Genomic DNA, 20,302 nt, shown 5'->3' on the forward strand with positions numbered 1-20,302 from the left:
CCTTCAGCACCGTCCCCAAAAAGCCATTCTCTGCGCTCGAGCCAAGGCGGAGAATGTCAAATGGCTATTCCTCCTTGGAGGGCACCACATCCGATGTGGAAACAATTTATTAAATGACTTGTTAAGAACCGCAAAACTTTTGGGAGCTTGGGGACGCAAAGGGATTTGGATTCATAGGGTTACACAGGATATACGGCACAGAAACAGGCCATTCGGCCCAACCAGTCCATGCCGGCGTTTATGCCCCACTCGAGCCTCCCCCTGTCTTTCCTCATCTAAATCTATCAGCATAACCTTCTATTCCCTTCTCCCTCATATGCTTGACCAGCCTCCCCTTAAATACATCGATACTAATCGCCTCAACCACTCCCTGTGGCAGCGAGTTCCACATTCTCACCACTCTCTGGGTAAAGAAGTTTCTTCTGAATTCCCCATTGGATTTCTAGGTGACTATCTTATATTGATGGCCTCTAGTTATGCTCTTCCCCACAAGTGGAAACATTCTCTCCGTCAAAACCTTTCATAATTTTAAAGACCTCTATTAGGTCACCCCTCGGCCTTCTTTTTGCAAGAGAAAAGAGACTCAACCTGTTCATCCTTTCCTGATGTGTATACCCTCGCATTTCTGGTATCATCCTTGTAAATTTTCTCTGCACCTTCTCCAGTGTCTCTATATCCTTTTTCATAATCTGGCGACCAGAACTGTACGCAGTACTCTAAATGTGGTCTAACCGAGGTTCAATACAGGTTCAACTTCCCTACTTTTCAATTCTATCTCTCTAGAAATAAACCCTAGTGCTTGGTTTGCTTTTTTTATGGACTCGCTAACCTGTGTCGCCACTTTTAGTGATTCAAATTCAGTCTACCTCTATAATCTCCTCCAGCCTTGCAACCCAGCCCATCAACTTCAGATCCTCCAACTCTGGCCTACTGCTCAACCCTTTCCTTCCAGTGTTAGTGGCATAGCCTTCAACTGCCTTCACCCTCTGCGATATCTGAAAAAACTGTAATGACGTCATTGTTGTTCACAGAATCATAGAAATTTACAGCACAGAAGGAGGCCATTTCGGCCCATCGTGTCCGTGCCAGCCAACAAAGAGCTATCCAACCTAATCCCACTTTCCAGCTCTTGGTCCGTAGCCCTGTAGGTTACGGCACTTCAGGTGCACATCCAAGTACTTGTTAAATGTGATGAGGGTTTCTGCCTCAACCAACCTTTCAGGCAGACCCCCACCACCCTCTGGGGTGAAGAAATTTCCCCTCAAATCACCTCTAAACCTTCTACCAATTACTTTAAATCTATGCTCCCTGGTTGTTGACCTCTGCTAAGGGAAATAGGTCCGTCCTATCCATTCTAGATCCCTCATAATTTTATACACCTCAATGAGGTCTCCCCTCAGCCTCCTCTGTTCCAAAGAAAACAACCCTGCCTGAACCTCTCCACCTCTCTTTCCTCCATCAAGACGCTCCTTAAAACCTACCTCTTTGACTAAGCTTTTGGTCACCTGCGCTCATTGCTACTTATGCGGCTCGGCTTCAAATTTTTTTCACTCGTAACACTTCTGCAGAGTGCCTTGGGACGTTTCACTACCTTAAGGGCGCTATATAAATACAAGTTGTTGTTGGTGTATCACCGCCTTCTCCGTGTAACAAATGCTGACCTTGCCAACAACGCCCTCGTCCTGAGAAAAGACTAATCTTATTTGAACCTGATTTCAATTTTATTGAATGCTCAATAATGCAAACTGAATGTCCTGGTGGTTAATCCCACAGGACCATCCTGCGCTGTCCAACAAACATATTGGCCATTCATTCGCTTAAACCAAATGCATTTTATAGCAGTTAGTGATTCCTATTAAATGATGTGGCTACAGTTTAAAATAATCGATAGTCAAACCTCTCGCACTGAGTACTGTAGATCAGAAGACTTTCAGACGTCTATCTTCCCTCTGTATTCTGGCAGCGGTATAATGGTTGAATTAACAAAGTGCGATTGGAGGAAGGAAATTGTAAAATGATCCCTTTTTAAAAATAATTGTCAGATTTTTACCTTCTACTGGTCCTTCCTGATCCATATGCAGCACAAAAGGAAAGACGTGATTGCCCGAGAGAGGAGATTTACGAGGATGTTGTCAGGTCTGGAGAATTTTAGCTACGAGGAAAGATTGAACAGTCTGGAGTTTGTTTTCTTCAGAACAGAGGAGGCTGAGGGGAGACCTCATTGAGGTGCATAAAATCAAGGTAGTGGTGAGGCCACACCTGGAGTACTGCGCGCAGTTTGGGTTTCCATATTTACGAAAGGGATATACTTGCTTCGGAGGCAGTTCAGAGAAGGTTCACTCGGTTGATTCCGGGGAGGAAGGGGTTGACTTATGAGGAAAGGTTGAGTAGGTTGGGCCTCTACTCATTGGAATTGAGAAGAATGAGAGGTGATCTTATCGAAACGTGTAAGATTATGAGGGGGCTTAACAAGGTGGATGCAGAGATGGGGGGGAGACTAGAACTAGAGAGCATAATCTTAGAATAAGGGGCCGCCCATTTAAAACAGAGATGAGCAGAAATTTCTTCTCTCAGTGGGTTGTAAATCTGTGGAATTTGCTGCCTCAGAGAGCTGTGGAAGCTGGGACATTGAATACATTTAAGACAGAAATAGACAGTTTCTTAAACGATAAGGGGTTAAGGGGGTTATGGGGAGTGGGCAGGGAAGTGGACCTGAGTCCATGATCGATCAGCCATGATCTTATTGAATGGTGGAGCAGGTTCGAAGGGCTGTATGGCCTACTCCTGCTCCTATTTCTTATGTTCTTATCTTATGTTCTTATTGGCCCTCGCTTTGACCTACGCAAACCAGGTCTTCAGGCGTGATTGGCAGGGAAATTGGCCAATCATCTCCATTCTGACCACGAATAGGGGTGTCACTAGCTGCAGTCGCTGATTACAGAAAGAACATTGGGCCCAAGGGATCTGGAGAGAAGCATTTTAAGGGCGGATATTGGGTGGGGATTGGAGAGAGGAAATCGTAAAATGATCCCTTTTTAAAAATAATTGTACGGGCCCTTCCTGATCTGTATGCGCTTTCATCTTATTTTCATGCCTAAAGGATATTCCAACACCATTTCTGTACCACTAATGCGCTGAAAACAGGAATAAACTCACCCCCTGTTTATTTAACAAATGAAATCATGAGCACCAAGTGAAGCTTTGGACTTCTGAAATGTCGCCCTTGTTTAATCTTTTGATGTATATTCTTAATGGTTCTAGTCGCTGCATTTCATTTATTTAGATTTGATTGAGAGAGAACTTCTCACAATCAGCAAAATTAAAATGATTAACAACCTCTGGAAAGAACGTAGGGACGTTATGAATTAAAATTAAAGCCGTTTATTTAAGCAGAACCTTTTAGTAACATGAATTGCTGTGGCAGAACTATTTAGTAAAGAAGGAAGGAATCAAATCAATTTGTTCTTTTATATTTTATGGCCTTCGCTATAAAAAGTAGATGCAAACAAAACACAATTTGGCAACCAGTCTCAAAATCTGTTTCTAAGCAGAATTCTTGTCAGCCGTGGCTCAGTGGGCAGCACTCTCTCGCCCCTCTGAGTCAGAAGGTCGTGGGTTCAAGTCCCACTCCCGAGACTTGAGCACAAAAATCTAAGCTGACATCGCTATGCGGCAGTGAGGGAGTGCTGCACTGTCGGAGGTGCCGTCTTTCTGACGTTAAACCGAGGCCCCATCTGCTCTCCCTGGTGGATGTAAAAGATCCCGTGGCATCATTTCGAAGAAGAGCAGGGGAGTTCTCCCCGGTGTCCTGGGGCCAATATTTATCCCTCAATCAACATCACAAAAACAGATTATCTGGTCATTATCACATTGCTGTTTGCGGGAGCTTGCTGTGCGCAAATTGTATGCCACGTTTCCCACATTACAACAGTGACTGCACTCCAAAAGGTACTTCATTGGCTGTAAAGCGCTTTGGGACATCCAGAGGTCGTGAAAGGCGCTATATAAATGCAATCCTTCTTTTCTTTCCAAATTTTTTCAGTGGATACGTGCACCCTTCGCCCATCCCACACCAAGGCTCCCAATCCACCCTTGCAAAGCACACCCTCCAACCCACCGCGAGCACTGACACTGGTGATCAGCTAATATATAGGAGGAATGTAATGAATAAAAAGATGCTCTGTTACTCTCCTTCCTCTTTGATGAAATGTAGAAGGTCTCAATATTAAGATGTCCCTCTCCATCCATCTATCATTGTGTCTGCTATATTTTCAATCACAAAACAATTCCGTGTGATATAAAATATTAGCTCCCCCGAGAGCTTAGTGGGAAAAATGTTTCCCTCGAGATGCACCGACTAGAAAGGATTCCACAGTAACCTGCAATTACTTGGATTCCTGGAGCTAGAAATAAAGAATTGACAATTGATTAAAAAAAGATTGTTAAAATTTATTTCTCCTCCTTGCGTTCAAATCTCTCCATGGCCTCCCCGCTCCCTATCTCTGTAACTTCCTTCAGCCCTACAACACTCCAAGATATCTCCATTCCACCAATTCTGGCCTCTTATGCAGCCCCGATTTTAATCGCCCCCACCTTTGGCGGCCGTGCCTTCAGCTGCCTGGGCCCTAAATTCTGGAATTCCCTCCCTAATCCTCTCCATTGCTCTTTCCTCCTTTAAGACCTCCTTAAAACCTAACTCTTTGCCCAAACTTTTGGTCACTGCGATGTATTTGCTTCATGGGTTCTCTGCTTAAGAATTCATAGCAACACATTGCTATTAAGAACCAGTTGGTTTATTAACAAAGGTTTAACAATCACACTACACATTACCAGTTCATCCACTAGGCTCACAACTGCATACCTCATCGTGGATGACCTAGACCCAACCGACTGGGGTTTTATTGAGTCTTGGGAACATCACGTGACTGGCTAAGCCACTCACAATGCAATAGCTCTCATCGTCATAGGCAGTCCCTCGGAATCGAGGAAGACTTGCTTCCACTCCCAAAGTGAGTTCTCTGGTGGCTGAACAGTCCAGTACGAGAGCCACAGACCCTGTCACAGGTGGGACAGACATTCGTTGAGGGAAGGGGTGGATGAGGTTGGTTTGCCGCACGCTCCTTCCGCTACCTGCGCTTGACCTCTTCACGCTCTTTGCATTGCGACTCAAAGAGCTCAGCGCCCTCCCGGATGCACTTTCTCCACCTCGGGCGGTCTCCGGCCAGGGTCTCCCAGGTGTCAGTGGTGATGTCGCACTTTACCAGGGATGGTTTGAGGGTGTCCTTGTAACGCTTCTGCTGCCCACCTTTGGCTCGTTTACCGTGAAAGAGCTCCACATAAAGCATTCGCTTAGGGAGTCTCGTACCTGACATGCGAGCTATGTGGCCTGCCAGCGAAGCTGATCGAGTGTGGTCAGTGCTTCAATGCTGGGGATGTTAGCCTGGACGAGGACACTGATGTTGGTGCGCCTGTCCTCCCAGGAGATTACAAACAGCTCTACAAACCTGTGAGCATCCTCACAGATACATACATTACAGCCATCTGCCCTAATATCTCCTTATGCTGCTCGGTGTCAAATTTTGTTTGATAACGCTCCTGTGAAGTGCCTTGGGATGTTTTATTATGTTAAAGGTGCTATATAAATGCAAGTTGTTATCGTTGATTGTTTTTAAACAGTTTCCATAGGGTCATACTCACTAATAATAGAATCAAAATGCAGCAAGAGAGCACTATGTAGAGCTTGGTGACTGTCGGATCTGAATTTCTACAATTTCAAATGCATTGTCAGACAAGAAAGGCTTCTCCTTTTTAAGGTCTTAATGCAACCTGATGTTCCTGGCTACCCTCGAGGGACCTGATTTGTCCGCTTACGGTTACTGAGATAGAAGGTGCAACGAGAGAAAAAGCCATTTCTTCCCCAGAATCAAGAGCGGATTAACCGTGGGGAGAAGGGACTGCAGCCCCAGGCCCACCAAAGAACGTAGGCCCACCAAATAAACGTAGGAAAAAAAATATAAGGCCTGCCAAATAGGCTGAATAGAATAGACAATGAGGATAAACAAGACCGAGGAAAATATTGTTTATTGGCCTAACATGTACATACCTATTTTTGCAGAGACAAACTATTTATCTGTGTTATTATATATTTAATGCATAAAATATATGTTAATATCTATTTTATGTATTAAATATATATAATCATCATCGGCAGTCCTTCGGAATCGAGGAAGACTTGCTTCCACTCCTGAAGTGAGTTCTTTGGTGGCTGAACAGTCCAATATGAGAGCCACAGTCCCTGTCACAGGTGGGACAGATAGTCGTTGAGGGAAAGGGTGGGTGGGACAGGTTTGCCGCACGCTCTTTCCGCTGCCTGCGCTTGCTTTCTGCTCGCTCTCGGCGACGAGACTCGAGGTGCTCAGCGCCCTCTCGGATGCACTACCTCCACTGAGGGCAGTCTTTGGTCAGGGACTCCCAGGTGTCAGTGGGGATGTCGCACTTTATCAGGGAGACTTTGAGGGTGCCCTTGTAGCGTTTCCGCTGCCCACCTTTGGCTCGTTTGCCGTGAAGGAGCTCCGAGTAGAGCACTTGCTTTGGGAGTCTCGTGTCTGGCATGCGGACTATGTGGCCTGCCCAGTGGAGCTGATCGAGTGTGGTCAGTGCTTCAATGCTGGGGATGTTAGCCTGAACGAGGACGCTGATGTTGGTGCGCCTGTCCTCCCAGGGAATTTGTAGGATCTTGCGGAGAAAAAGAGTTACAGAGATAGGGAGCAGGTGAGACCATGGAGAGCTTTGAACGCAAGGATGAGAAATATATCGTTGGTGATATTTCTCCAGCAGTATAATAACAGTTAAATAATAACACAGATAAATAGTTATTATATTAATTTATCATGGTATAAGTCCACCAAAGTAATTTGTTATTATATTCATAAGTAATGTAATGAACAAGAACAAATATAACTATCGGCCCATTTGGATCAGTTTGCCCCAGGCACATCAGGCCCTGAATCCAACCCTGCCCAGAATGAACCTGCTTCATGCAGTGTGGATATTGAGCAGCTGGCCTGAGAGATGATGTTCGCAAGTGTTCGACAGGAGCCCTGGCTGGGCAGAACCCACTCCCAACGGACTGAGCAGAAGCAAATAGTTTGGAGGCAATTTCAATTGACCCTTACACCCATCTCCAGCCAACCAGTTTTGCTTGTTCTCGGCTCACTTATTCGTGACTTTGACTAATATTGGAAAAATACTGCGGATGCTGGAAATCGGGAATAAAATCTCAGCAGTTCGGGGCATCTGTGGAGGGAGAAAGAGAGTTAACGTTTCAGGCCAATGACCTTTTGTTGATGGAATTTCTGAAGGGGTATCGACCTGAAACGTACACTGTTTCTCTCTCCCCAGATGCTGCCTGACCTGCTGAGTACTTCCAGCATTTGTTCTATTTTTATTATTAATATTACAGTAATCAGGTCTCTCAGACACAAGGAATGGCTTTATGGCTGTAATATTCATCTTAAACTACTAAATTAAATGCCAAATTAAAAAAGTTAAACTTTTAGGGTTAAAAATTCGGTCTCGCCCACTTTGAGGTGGTGACAGGCGGGCGATGCCTACCACCTCAAAGTGCAATATTCAGTTGTATCGCCCCAAGAGGAGAGTGGAGCACTAAGAGAACCGTTGCATACCTCTTCAGACGCTAACAAATTTATTAGAAGGGTAGATAAAGGGGAACCAATGGATGTAGTATATTTGGATTTCCAAAAGGCGTTCGATAAGATGCCACATAAAATATTATTACACAAGATAAGGGCTCATGGGATTGGAGCTAATGTATTAGTACGGATACAGGATTGGTTAATGGACAGAAAACAGAAAGTAGGGATAAACGGGTCTTTTTCAGGTTGGCAGGCTGTAACTAGCGGGGTGCCGCAAGGATCAGTGCCGGGGCTTCAGCTATTTACAATCTTATATTAATGACCTAGATGAAGTGGAGAGTCTAGAACCAGGAGGCACAATCTCAGGATAAGGGGTCGGCCATTTAAGACTGAGATGAGGAGGAATTTCTTCACTCAGAGGGTAGTGAATCTTTGGAATTCTCTGCCCCAGAGGGCTGTGGATGCTGAGTCTCTGAATATATTCAAGGGTGAGATAGATAGATTTTTGGAGTCTCGGGGAATCACGGGATATGGAGATCGGGCGGGAAAGTACAGTTGAGGTGGATGACCAGCCATGATCTTATTGAATGACGGAGCAGGCTCGAGGGACCGTATGGCCTGCTCCTGCTCCTATTTTTTATATTTTATAGCGCAGGAGGCCAACTCAATCATTGCCGGCATCCGAGCGCCTAAAGATGAAAAAAAAAATCCTGTTGAAACATAAACCTCACTCACACTTCCCCACCGCTGCAACAAATAAATAAAAGTTGAAACAGTGAGATTTCAGCCCTTACCTTGCACTGCGGACGATATCGCCCCGGGGATCGTGGCTGGACCGACTGCTTTCCCCGGCCGGTCCCAGCACCAGGTGCTACCACAGGTGGAAGACTGAATTTTGCAAACGCGGGGCTACGAGGGCGTTGCGCACTCGGTGATGTTAGCGAGTGGGCGGGGCTAGCGAGCGCAGCGCAAACTGTCAAGCGCCGCCGCTAAACCTTCGCTGAAGCTTGCGGCAGGCGCTGACAGGGCGGCGCTCGGGCGGGAGAGGCTTAGCGCTCCGTTAGCGCTGCTCTGGGGCGCTAACGGGTGGCACTAAGCAGCCGAATTTCTGGCCCTGAGTGTTCGGTCTGTTCTGCCTTTTTGCCTTCTCTGCTTTCCTCATTCGATCTCTGTCCTCTTGCCGAATACAGCTTTTAGTTTTTCTCCTTTTCGAATTCGGGAGAGGAAGTGCTGGTTGAAGCAGGATGCATTCTATTGATTGGGCCCTCTCTTGGCACCCACTTCAAAAGGACTATCCTTCTGCTTTGGCCACCTCCAAAGCTGTTGACTGGAACTTCCAGGATGGGGGGCCAGGAAAAGAGAAACAAAAGGAAGGTTGGGGAGGGCGGGGGGAGGGGGCGCATAATCTTGTTAAAAATAACCCGCAGACTCAATGTGAATGCGTACTGCAGGAAATCGCACACTGTGTGGGATTATGCAGTGAGGTTGGAGACTGGAAATACTGACCACTCAAGCAGAAATCTCATGGGGTCAATAACAAAAAATAAATATACGGCTAGGCAGCAGCTGAGCGCAAGCAAATATGCTGGGCAGCCACATCATTAGTACCTTTTATTCGGCTTGTGAAGCAGTCCATTCCTTTGTCAAACTAGCCTCAACTCCAACAGGTTGTAAGAGGAACGCTTGTCATCTGATAGGTTCTCCTTCCCGAGCCTCCACCTCCCCCTTCTCTTTCCCTGCTACTGTCTTTGTTTTACCAATGTTACTGTGGCTGTTGCTTCTCTGTTCTTTCCATTGCTGCCCCTTCGAGTCTCCTGAACTACCCTCTTCTGCACACACGCCAAACTGGAAAGGTTGGTCAAAATAGCCGATGGCGTGTGAAAATGAGTAACCGCATTGCACGAGCAGTGGAAGACAGGCTGATAACTTAAGATGCAGCTTATTGTCATACCAAGAAAGACTTGCATTTTTATAGCATCTTTTACGACCACCAGACCTCCCAAAGCACTTTTCAGCCAACATTTTTTTGATGTAAGTCAGTGTTGTAATGTGGGAAATGCGGCAGCCAATTTGCGCACAGCAAGCTCCCAAAAACAGCAATGTGATAATGACCAGATCATCTGTTTTAGTGATGTTGATTGAGCGATAAATATTGGCCCCAGGACACCAAGGATAATGCCCCTGCTCTTCTTCAAAATAGTGCCGTGGGATTGTTTGTGTCCACCTGAGAGGGCAGAAGGGGCCTCAGTTTAGCGCCTCGTCCAAAAGACCGCACCTCCGACATAGCAGCATTCCCTCAACACTGCACGAGACTTCCAAAGCAAGCGCTCTACTCGGAACTCCTACACGGCAAGCGAGCCAAAGGTGGGCAGAGGAAACGTTACAAGGACACCCTCAAAGCCTTCTTGATAAAGTGCAACATCCCCAACGACACCTGGGAGTCCCTGGCCCAAGACCGCCCTAAGTGGAGGAAGAGCATCTGGGAGGGTGCTGAGCACCTCGAGTCTCGTCGCCGAGAGCGTGCAGAAACCAAGCGGAAGGAGCGTGCGGCAAACCAGTCCCACCCACCCTTTCCTACAACCACTGTCTATCCCACCTGTGACAGAGACTGCAATTCCCGTATTGGACTGTTCAGTCACCTGAGAACTCATTTTTAGAGCGGAAGCAAGTCTTCCTCGATTTTGAGGGACTGCCTATGATGATGATGACTGGAGATTTTTGTGCTCAAGTCTGTGGGGTGGAACTTGAACCCACAACCGTCTGACTCAGAGGTGACACTTCCTCACCATAAAAAAGCACAAAGCAAGACACAGAATTTATGGGGGTCTAAAAGTATGGCCCCATCCCAAGGAAAATTGGTGCAGTTTCCAGCACTTGAGTCTACAATGAATATTTAACTGTGTTTTAATCTAAAAGTAAGAGACATTTGTTTAACTGTATTGAAAACTACTCTTTTTTGCCAATTAGGAACTAATTCTTATTTTTTTAAATATTTTGAAACTTCCACCAAGTCAAACTTGCCAATGTGCCTCACAGCTAATGAAGTACATTTGAATTGAGGTCCCTGTTGCGAGTCAGACTAACACAGCAGCCGATTTGTGCACAGCAAGCTCCCACAAACAGCAATGAGATGAATGCCCAGATAATCTATTTCTGTCGGGTTGTGGGATACATATTGGCCAGGACTCCGGGACTGAACATGGGGCTCTATTGGAGCTTCATGGCTCAGTATCATGTTGGGTGATGTAATGTATTTGCTTCATGGGTTCTTTGCTTAAGAATTCATAGCAACACATTGCTATTAAGAACTAGTTGGGTTATTAGCAAAGGTTTGACAATCACACTACACATTACCCGTTCATCCACTAGGCTCACAACTGCATACCTCATCGTGAATGACCTAGACTCAACTGACTGGGGTTTTATTGAATCTTGTGAACATCACGTGACTGGCTAAGCCACTCACAATGCAACAGCTCTACAACTATTTTGTGTAAAACCTTAAATCAAATGCCCCCTTAATAAAGGGGCTCTAGAACCGACAAATTAACAAATAAAACTGCTAGAACTTTAAAGGGTCAAATTAGAATTTGGTTGCCGGGGGTGATGATGCACTCCAGTCCCACTGGTGCCCACCTCTCATGGAAGGTCGCGAGCGTACCGGTGGACACCGCGTGCTGCGTCTCCAGGGACACCCTGGCGCAAGCGTAGCCGCGGAAGAGAGGCAAGCAGTCGGGTTGAACGACCCCCTCGACCGCCCGCTGCCTGGACCAGCTGATGGCCACCTTGGCCGTGCTCAGAAGCAGACAGCAGCTCTACAAACCTGTGAGCCTCCTCACAGGTGCATACATTACAGATGTAATTTCGTGTGTAGAGTGGGAAGGTCGGGGCGGATAAGCGCCGAGTGTTTGTGGTGCAATGCGGTGAATGCTTATGGTGGAGGAGCGGTGCGAGATCGTGGCGGAGGTGCGACAGATGAGGGTACGGGGCCCAGAAGAGCCAAGTGTGTGCGCACTAGGTCCGTGCAGCAGAGCAGGTCTCCAGTCGTCTTGGTTAATCCTTGCCACTGGACCAAGACTTAGCTCTGTCAAGCCCGTGTGGTGGCTGATGTGCAACAGTCACCACGTAAAAAAAATCCACCCACGGGCATCTTCCACCCCCTCAATTGGAGTTCAGGACTGGAACATCGGGCACCTTCATCGAAACACCTGTGAACTCTTGTGGAAGCAAGTCATCCTCGTTCGAGGGAGCACCTATGATGATGAGTGTAGTGTAATGTATTGAGCCTGCGACAGAGCACAGAAGTGTTTTTATAATGGTGACATTCTCCTTATTATCAGCTATCCTCCCAACGAGACACATCGAGTGTGGCTTGCGTGCCATTTTTTTAAAACTGGGAACCAGCCCACAGATTTGTTGAATTCAGTTTCAGAACTTACCATAGCTGGATTTGCACCTAACACCACTGTACCTGTACGGGGCTAAAGGGGTTAGATTATGAGGGCAGGTTGTATATACTAGACTTGTATTCCCCTGAGTATAGAAGATTAAGGGGTGATCTAATTGAGGCGTTTAAGATGAGCAAAGGAGTTGTTAGCATAGATAGAGAAAAACTATTTCCTGTCATGGGGCAATCAATGGGGCTTAATCTTATCGATAAGGGAGCAAAAGATTATGGGGAGCGGGCAGGGAAGTGGAGCTGAGCCCACGATCAAAGCAGCCATGATCATATTGAATGGCGGAGCAGGCGCGAGGGGCCAAATGGCCGACTCCTATTTCCTATTTCTTGTGTTCTTATAATCTTAAAATTAGAGCTGGGCTAATTAGGAGTGAAATCAGCAAGCACTTCTTCACACAAAGGGCAGTGGAAATATGGAACTCTCTTCCCCAAAAAGCTGTTGAGGCTTGGCAGGGGGGGGTCAATTTAAAATTTCAAAACTGAGATTTTTGTTCGGCAAGGGTATTAAGGGATATGGAGCCAAGGCGGGTAAATGGAGTTAAGATACAGATCAGCCATGATTTAACTGAATGACAGAACAGGCTCAAGGGGCTGAATGGCCTCCTGCTCTTCATTTGTAATCGTATTTTAAAAGACCATCAGACAACGGTGCTTTACACTATTATCCCATGTCGTAATTTTGAAGCCAATGGGAATAAACAAGAAAGGGCTAACGGTTGGGATTCTACGCTGGAAGTCAGCCTGATGTTAACCAATGTACTAAGGCTTCACTGTAACTGACCCTAGTGTAATTAGAACTATTTAGAGATAATGGTCACAACGCTGTAATAACGCTGTAATTGGACCCTATGCCCTGCCGATTCTAACATCCCTTCCAGTTTACACTCTCTGCATTCCAATGTCTTCAAAGAGAATTCCACAGCACTTCATTCACTCCTGGAAATTTCTTCCGAAGAGGATTATGACCAACTTGAGAAGTTGTCGGCACGGGCCCTCTTCCGTGCTGTGACCATTTGATATAATGATGCTCGTTAGCAATCACAATAGTCTGAGAATTTTACACAGGGACATCACTCAGACTGAAGGGTGACACAAGACCATTGCAAAAAGAATTCTAAGGGGGGACCGGAAAGAGGTCTTTATAATTATGAAAGGTTTTGATTGAGTTGATACAGATACAGAGAGTGTTTCCATTTGTGGGGAAGAGCATAACTAGAGGCCATCAATATAAGATAGTCACCAAGAAATCCAACAGGAAATTCAGAAGAAACTTCTTAGTTGTACTTCATTGACTGTACAGCGCTTTGAGACGTCCGGTGGTCGTGAAAGGCACGATATAAATGCAAGTTTTTGTTTTCTTTTTTCTTTACCCAGAGAGTGGTGAGAATACATAAAAACATAAGAAATAGGAGCAGGAGTAGGCCATAAGGCTCCTCGAGCCTGCTCCGCCATTTAATACAATCATGGCTGATCCGATCATGGACTCAGCTCCACTTCCCTGCCCGCTCCCCATAACCCCTTATCCCCTTATCGCTCAAGAAACTGTCTATCTCTGTCTTAAATTTATTCAGTCCCAGCTTCCACAGCTCTCCTTGGCAGTGAATTCCACAGATTTACAACCCTCTGAGAGAAGAAATTCCTCCTCATCTCTGTTTTAAATGGGCGGCCCCTTATTCTAAGGTCATGCCCTCTAGTTCTAGTCTCCCCCATCAGTGGAAACATCCTCCCTGCATCCACCTTTTCGATAAGATCACCTCTCATTCTTCTGAATTCCAATGAGTAGAGGCCCAACCTCCTCAACCTTTCCTCATAAGTCAACCCCCTCATCCCTGGAATCAACCGAGTGAACCTTCTCTGAACTGCCTCTAAAGCAAGTATATCCTTTCGTAAATACGGAAACCAAAATTGCATGCAGTATTCCAGGTGTGGCCTCACCAATACCTTGTATAGCTGTAGCAAGACTTTCCTGCTTTTATACTCCATCCCCTTTGCAATAAAGGCCAAGATACCATTGGCCTTCCTGATCACTTGCAGTACCTGCATACTATCCTTTTGTATTTCATGCACAAGTATCCCCAGGTCCCGCTGTACTGCAGCACTTTGCAATCTTTCTTCATTTAAATAATAACTTGCTCTTTGATTTTTTTCTGCCAAAGTGCATGACCTTACACTTTCCAACATTATACTCCATCTGCCAAATTTTTACCCACTCACTTAGCCTTTCTATGTCACTTTGCTTTTCCTCCCATCTTTGTATCGTCAGCAAACGTGGCTACTCACTACCACAGGGAGTGGTTGAAGCGAATAGTATCGATGTATTTAAGGGGAACCTAGCCAAACATATGAGGGAGAAGGGAATAGAGGGTTATGCTGATAGATTTAGATGAGGAAAGACAGGAGGAGGCTCGAGTGCTGGCATGGACTGGTTGGGCTGAATGGCCTGGTTCTGGGCCGTATATCCGATGTAACCCTATGCAATTCTTGACCTGCTTATGGCATCATCTGAGCTCAGAGATCTCTTTGAAGAACTCGTTAATCCTCGCTCGTTCTCCCCATCACCCACCCCCTCTCCCTCTCCGTTGATTCGACCCAGACATCACCACATTCTACCTTTTATGTAAATGACCTTGATGGAGGAGTATGGTCATCATCGATTCACAGGTAGCAAGTGTCTTAAGGGGCACAACCTGTCAATGAAACCACAAACTTAAAGGGAACTTAACAAATACAAATTAAAATTTGATTCTGGGAAAGTGGTGTGGGGAGTGGGGCGATGTAGCACTCCAGTCCCTCCGGCGCCCACCGGTCACGGAAGGCCGCGAGCGCGCCGGTGGACACCACCTGCTCCATCTCCGGGGAAACCCGGGCGCGAACGTAGTTGCGGAAGAGAGGCAGGCAGTCGGGCCGAACGACTCCACCCACACCCCTCCCCGACTGTTTGGCCCCGATGATGGCCACCTCGTCCAGGCCCAGGAGCAGGCCACACGAGGAGCGCCTGCCCGCTCCCCCTCCCCCGCACCGGGCGGCCAAAGATCAGGAGCGCTGTCCGCCACGTTCTCCGTGCGCGAGACCAGGCAGCGAGGGTCGGCTAGACGGCATTGGAGGGAGGGGGGAAGATGTCTACATGTGCAAGCTTCCCAGCCAGGAGTCCTGGAGAGTGATAAGGAGCAGGAACCAGCATGGACACGATGGGCCGAATGGCCTCCTTCCGTGTCGTAATGTTTCTATGATTCTAATCCTGGCCAGTATTTCGCCTCCGAACCCAGGGACATTTCGCATCACTGCTTTGCCCGACATTGTGCTAACTCAGCACGGACCAGGGATTGAAGTTGGGGCCATTTACCAGCTCAGGGAGCCCTCTGTGATACCCTCAACAACTAAATGTAGTTGTAACACCATTTATAACATGTGGGGGTAGTTTTATATTATCGATGACAGATAACAAGGTACAGAATAGAGGAATCTAATGTCCCATGACTCACATAATCTGAACTCTGGTGATCGAGGATTTTATGTCACTGCCTGTTATAATGGAATAGAACAATCTGTGTACATTAGTGTGTAATAGAAACATAGAAATCTACAACGTAGGAGGCCATTTCGGCCCATCGTGTCCGCGCCGGCCGACAAAGAGCTGCACGGCCCTTGGTCAGCAGCCCTGAAGGTTACATATAAACCTATGAACAATGAACAATGGTGGAAAGGCAAAGAGCACCCGGCCCAACCAATCCGCCCCACACAACTGCGACACCCCTTACACTGAAACATTCTACACTTCGTCCCAACCGGAACCATGTGATCTCCTGGGCGAGGCAAAAATCAGATAAAAACCCAGGCCAATTAGGGGGAAAAAATCTGGGAAAATTCCTCTCCGACCCATCTAGGTGATCAAAATTAGTCCAGGAGATCACCATGGCCATATTCGATTCCCTGCAGGCCTTACCATCGTATCTGTTATGTCCAGAATAAAGTAATGTGATTGAGTACTATAGACGTGAGTAAGTGTGACCTTAGTCTCTTTATTCTAACTCCAGCACGGAGGCCTGCTTATACAGTGCTCCCAAGGAATGCTGGGATCTCTTGGGACTCCAACAGATACGCCCTCTGGTGGCAGTAGAATGCTGGTTACATAGGGTTGCATACAAAACAGTATCTGCGCCGGTCGACAAGAGGTTATCCAGTCTAATCCCAATTACCAGCTCTGGGTCTGTAACCCTGCAGGTTATGGCACTTTTAAGTGCCCATCCAAGCACCTTTTAAATGTGGTGAGGGTTTCTGCATCCACCAACCTTCCAGGCACTGAGTTCCAGACCCCCACCACCCTCTGCGTAATTTTATTAAATTTTCTGGGCTATCAGTAGGACAGTTTGTGTAGTATTAAACCATTGTTTAAGTCTGGAAGATGACCATATATCTGTAATGTATTTGCTTCATGGGTCCTTTGCTTAAGAATTTATAGCAACACATTGCTATTAAGAACTAGTTGGTTTATTAGCAAAGGTTTAACAAGCACACTACACATTACCAGCTCATCCACCAGGCTCACAACCACCTGCTTCATCGTGGATCCCTCAAACCCAACTGGCTGGGGTTTTATTGAGTCTTGTCAACATCACATGACTGGCTAAGCCGCTCCCAACTCAACCGCTCTACAAACCTTGAGCATACTCACAGTGTATACATTACAATATCCATGACACATTACATATTAGACAATGTTTAATGCATTGCACATGGGGTGGGGGGAGGGCGGAAGGGTAATAATGGTGTAAAACTCGAGACAGCCATTAGCTGCCCATTATACACCAGTAATCCTCACGGTAGCATAGTTGTTATGTTACTGGACTAATAATCCAGAGGTCTGGATTAATGATCCAGAGACCCGAGTTCAAATCCCACCACGGCAGCTGGGGAATTTAAATTCAGTTAATTAAATAAATCTGGAATAAAAGACTAGTGTCAGTAATGGTGTAACTACCGGATTGTCGTAAAAACACATCTGGTTCACTAATGTCCTTTAGGGAAGGAAATCTGCCGCCCTTACCCGGTCTGGCCTGTATGTGACTCCAAAGCCACAGCAATGTGGTTGTCTCTTAACTGCCCTCTGAAATGACCCAGCGAGCCACTCAGTTGTATTTAAGAAGACGGCTCACCACCACCTCCTCGAGGACAATTAGGGATGGGCAATAAATGCCGGTGACGTCCACATCCCATGAATGAATAAAGGAAAAAAAAGTCCATACCGAAGCAACTGAACAACTACAAGCTCGGCACAATTGTAGGAAAATGGTAAAAAAAATTGTTAAATAATGATTCTTACAATTAGGATCATTTACATTTCCTGCATCCTGCACTCAGATGCAAAATCAATCTTAAAATGCTGCGTTTCATTTCCCTCTCACCAATAACATACCACATACCAGTGCCACAATTTCTTAATTGCCCTGCCAATCAAACAAAGCCAGAATTCTGGTTCAGAACCTGATCTATAAAGTGAACAAACCATTCATCCCAAGAATGCAGAGAACTTGCACCCTCCACTTCAAACGTTACATTGAAAGAAAGACTTGCATTTATATGGTGCCTTTCACAACCACTGGATGTCCCAAAGCGCTTTACAGCCAAGGAAGTACTTTTGTTGGAGTGTAGTCACTGTTGTAATGTGGGAAACGCGGCAGCCAATTTGCGCACAGAAAGCTCCCACAAACAGCAATGTGATAAAGATCAGATAATTTGATTTAGATGTTAATATAGAAATATAGAAAATAGGTGCAGGAGTAAACCATTCGGCCCTTCGAGCCTGCACCACCATTTAATAAGATCATGGCTGATCATTCACCTCAGTACCTCTTTACTGCTTTCTCTCCATACCCCTTGATCCCTTTAGCCATAAGGGCTATTTCTAACTCCCTCTTGAATATATCTAACGAACTGGCCTCAACAACTTTCTGCTGTAGAAAATTCCACAGGTTAACAACTCTCTGAGTGAAGAAGTTTCTCCTTATCTCAGTCCTAAATGGCTTACCCTTTATCCTTAGACTGTGACCCCTGGTTCTGGATTTCCCCAGTATCGGGAACATTCTTCCTGCCTCTAACCTGTCTAATCCTGTCAGAATTTTATATGTTTCTATGAGATCCCCTCTCATTTTCTAAACTCCAATGAATACAGGCCGAGTCGATCCAGTCTCTCCTCATATGTCAGTCCTGCCATCCTGGGAATCAGTCTGGTGAACCTTCGCTGCACTCCCTCAATAGCAAGAATGTCCTTTCTCAGATTAGGAGACCAAAACTGAACACAATATTCCAGGTGAGGCCTCACCAAGGCCCTATACAACTGCAGTAAGACCTCCCTGCTCCTCAACTCAAATCCCCTAGCTACGAAGGCCAACATGCCATTTTTGCCTTCTTCACCGCCTGCTGTACCTGCATGCCTACTTTCAATGACTGATGTACCATGACACCCACGTCTCGTTGCACCTCTCCTTTTTCTAATATGTCGCCATTCAGATAATATTCTGCCTTCCTGTTTTTACCACCAAAGTAGATAACCTCACATTTATCCACATTATACCGCATCTGCCATGAATTTGCCCACTCACCTAATAACCTGTCCAAGTCACCCTGCAGCCTCTTAGCATCCCCCTCACAGCTCACACACCACCCAGCTTAGTGTCATCTGCAAACTTGGAGCTATTACACTCAATTCCTTCATCAATTTCTTCATTGATGTATATTGTAAATAGCTGGAGTCCCAGCACTGAACCCTGCGGCACCCCACTAGTCACTGCCTGCCATTCTGAAAAGGACCCTGGATTGAGGGATAAATATTGGCTTAGGACACCAGGGAGAGCTCCGCTGCTCTTCTTCAAAGTAATCCCACAGGATCTTTTACATCAACCTGAGCGCAGACTCAGTTTAACGTCTCATCTGAATGACGGCACTCCCTCAGCACTGCACTGGGAATGTCAGCCTAGCTTTATATGCTCAAGTTGCTGGAGTGGGACTTGAACCCACGAACTTCTGACTCAGAGGCGAGCGTGCTGCCCACTGGGCCATTGGCTGACACATTGCTAAAAGAGCAACAGATCACGACCCATCAAGTAGGGAATCTACCAATGACCAAACAGCACGTCTAAGGAGAGAGAAATCTCATCATTTCTTCTGTCTTGACCTTAACCTCACCTTGATGGGGATATCCTGAGATTTGAAGCAGCTGCTAATCCAGAGGCAAACTTCCCTCAGCTTCCTATTGATCTCAATTTACAGAATTGGGCTCTGTGGATGTAAAAAGACAAGGCAGAATCGTGGGAGTACCTTCACCACAAGGCCTGCAGCAGTTCAAGGAGACGGCCCATCGCTGTCTTCTCATGGCAATAAATGTGGCCCTCCCAGGGCTGCCAACATCCGAAGATAATTTTTTAATTGAACAGCCAAACTAAACACTAAGTTAAACTTTAGCAAAGAGAGCTTTCCTCAAAATAAACTCTTGGTGCCTGGCATGATAGGATCGTCAAGACTTAAAGCACTCCCATTGTTAGCGTATACTAACAGATTGTGCGTTACATGGCATAAGGCTCCTGTTGTTATAAAGCTGCTCATCCTCCAATGTGCTGTGAGCAATGCTGTGGGAGATGTGACTTTCGTTTACCCGCGACCTCCTCCACCTGGTCGGACCAGGCGCTTGGGAGTGCCATCACCTCCAAGCTCCCCTCCAAGGTACCACATGGACAAATATCAGCCACTTTGCCGTCGCTGAAACTCCCGACCCAACCGTACTGTGGGAGTACCTTCACCATACGGACTCAACGTCCACCATCAGATTCTCGAGGGGCAACTGGGGTTGGCAATAAATGCAGGCCTATCTCATTGAAACGTGTAAGATTCTGAGGGGGCTCGACAGGGTAGATGCAGAGAGGATGTTTCCCCTCGTGGGGGAATCGAGAACTAGGGGACATGGTCCCAGAATAAGGAGTCGGCCATTTAAAACGGAGATGAGGAGGAATTTCTTCTCTCAAAGAGTCGTGAGTCTGTGGAATTCTCGGCCCCAGAGAGGTGTGGAGGCTGGGTCATTGAGTATATTTAAGGCAGAGATAGACAGATTTTTAAGCGATAAGGGAGTCAAAGGTTATGGGGAGCGGGCAGGGAAGTGGAGTTGAGTCCATGATCAGATCAGCCACGATCTTATTGA

This window comes from Pristiophorus japonicus, chromosome 21 (assembly GCF_044704955.1).
Source record: "Pristiophorus japonicus isolate sPriJap1 chromosome 21, sPriJap1.hap1, whole genome shotgun sequence".
In the NCBI taxonomy this organism is placed as follows: domain Eukaryota; kingdom Metazoa; phylum Chordata; class Chondrichthyes; family Pristiophoridae; genus Pristiophorus; species Pristiophorus japonicus.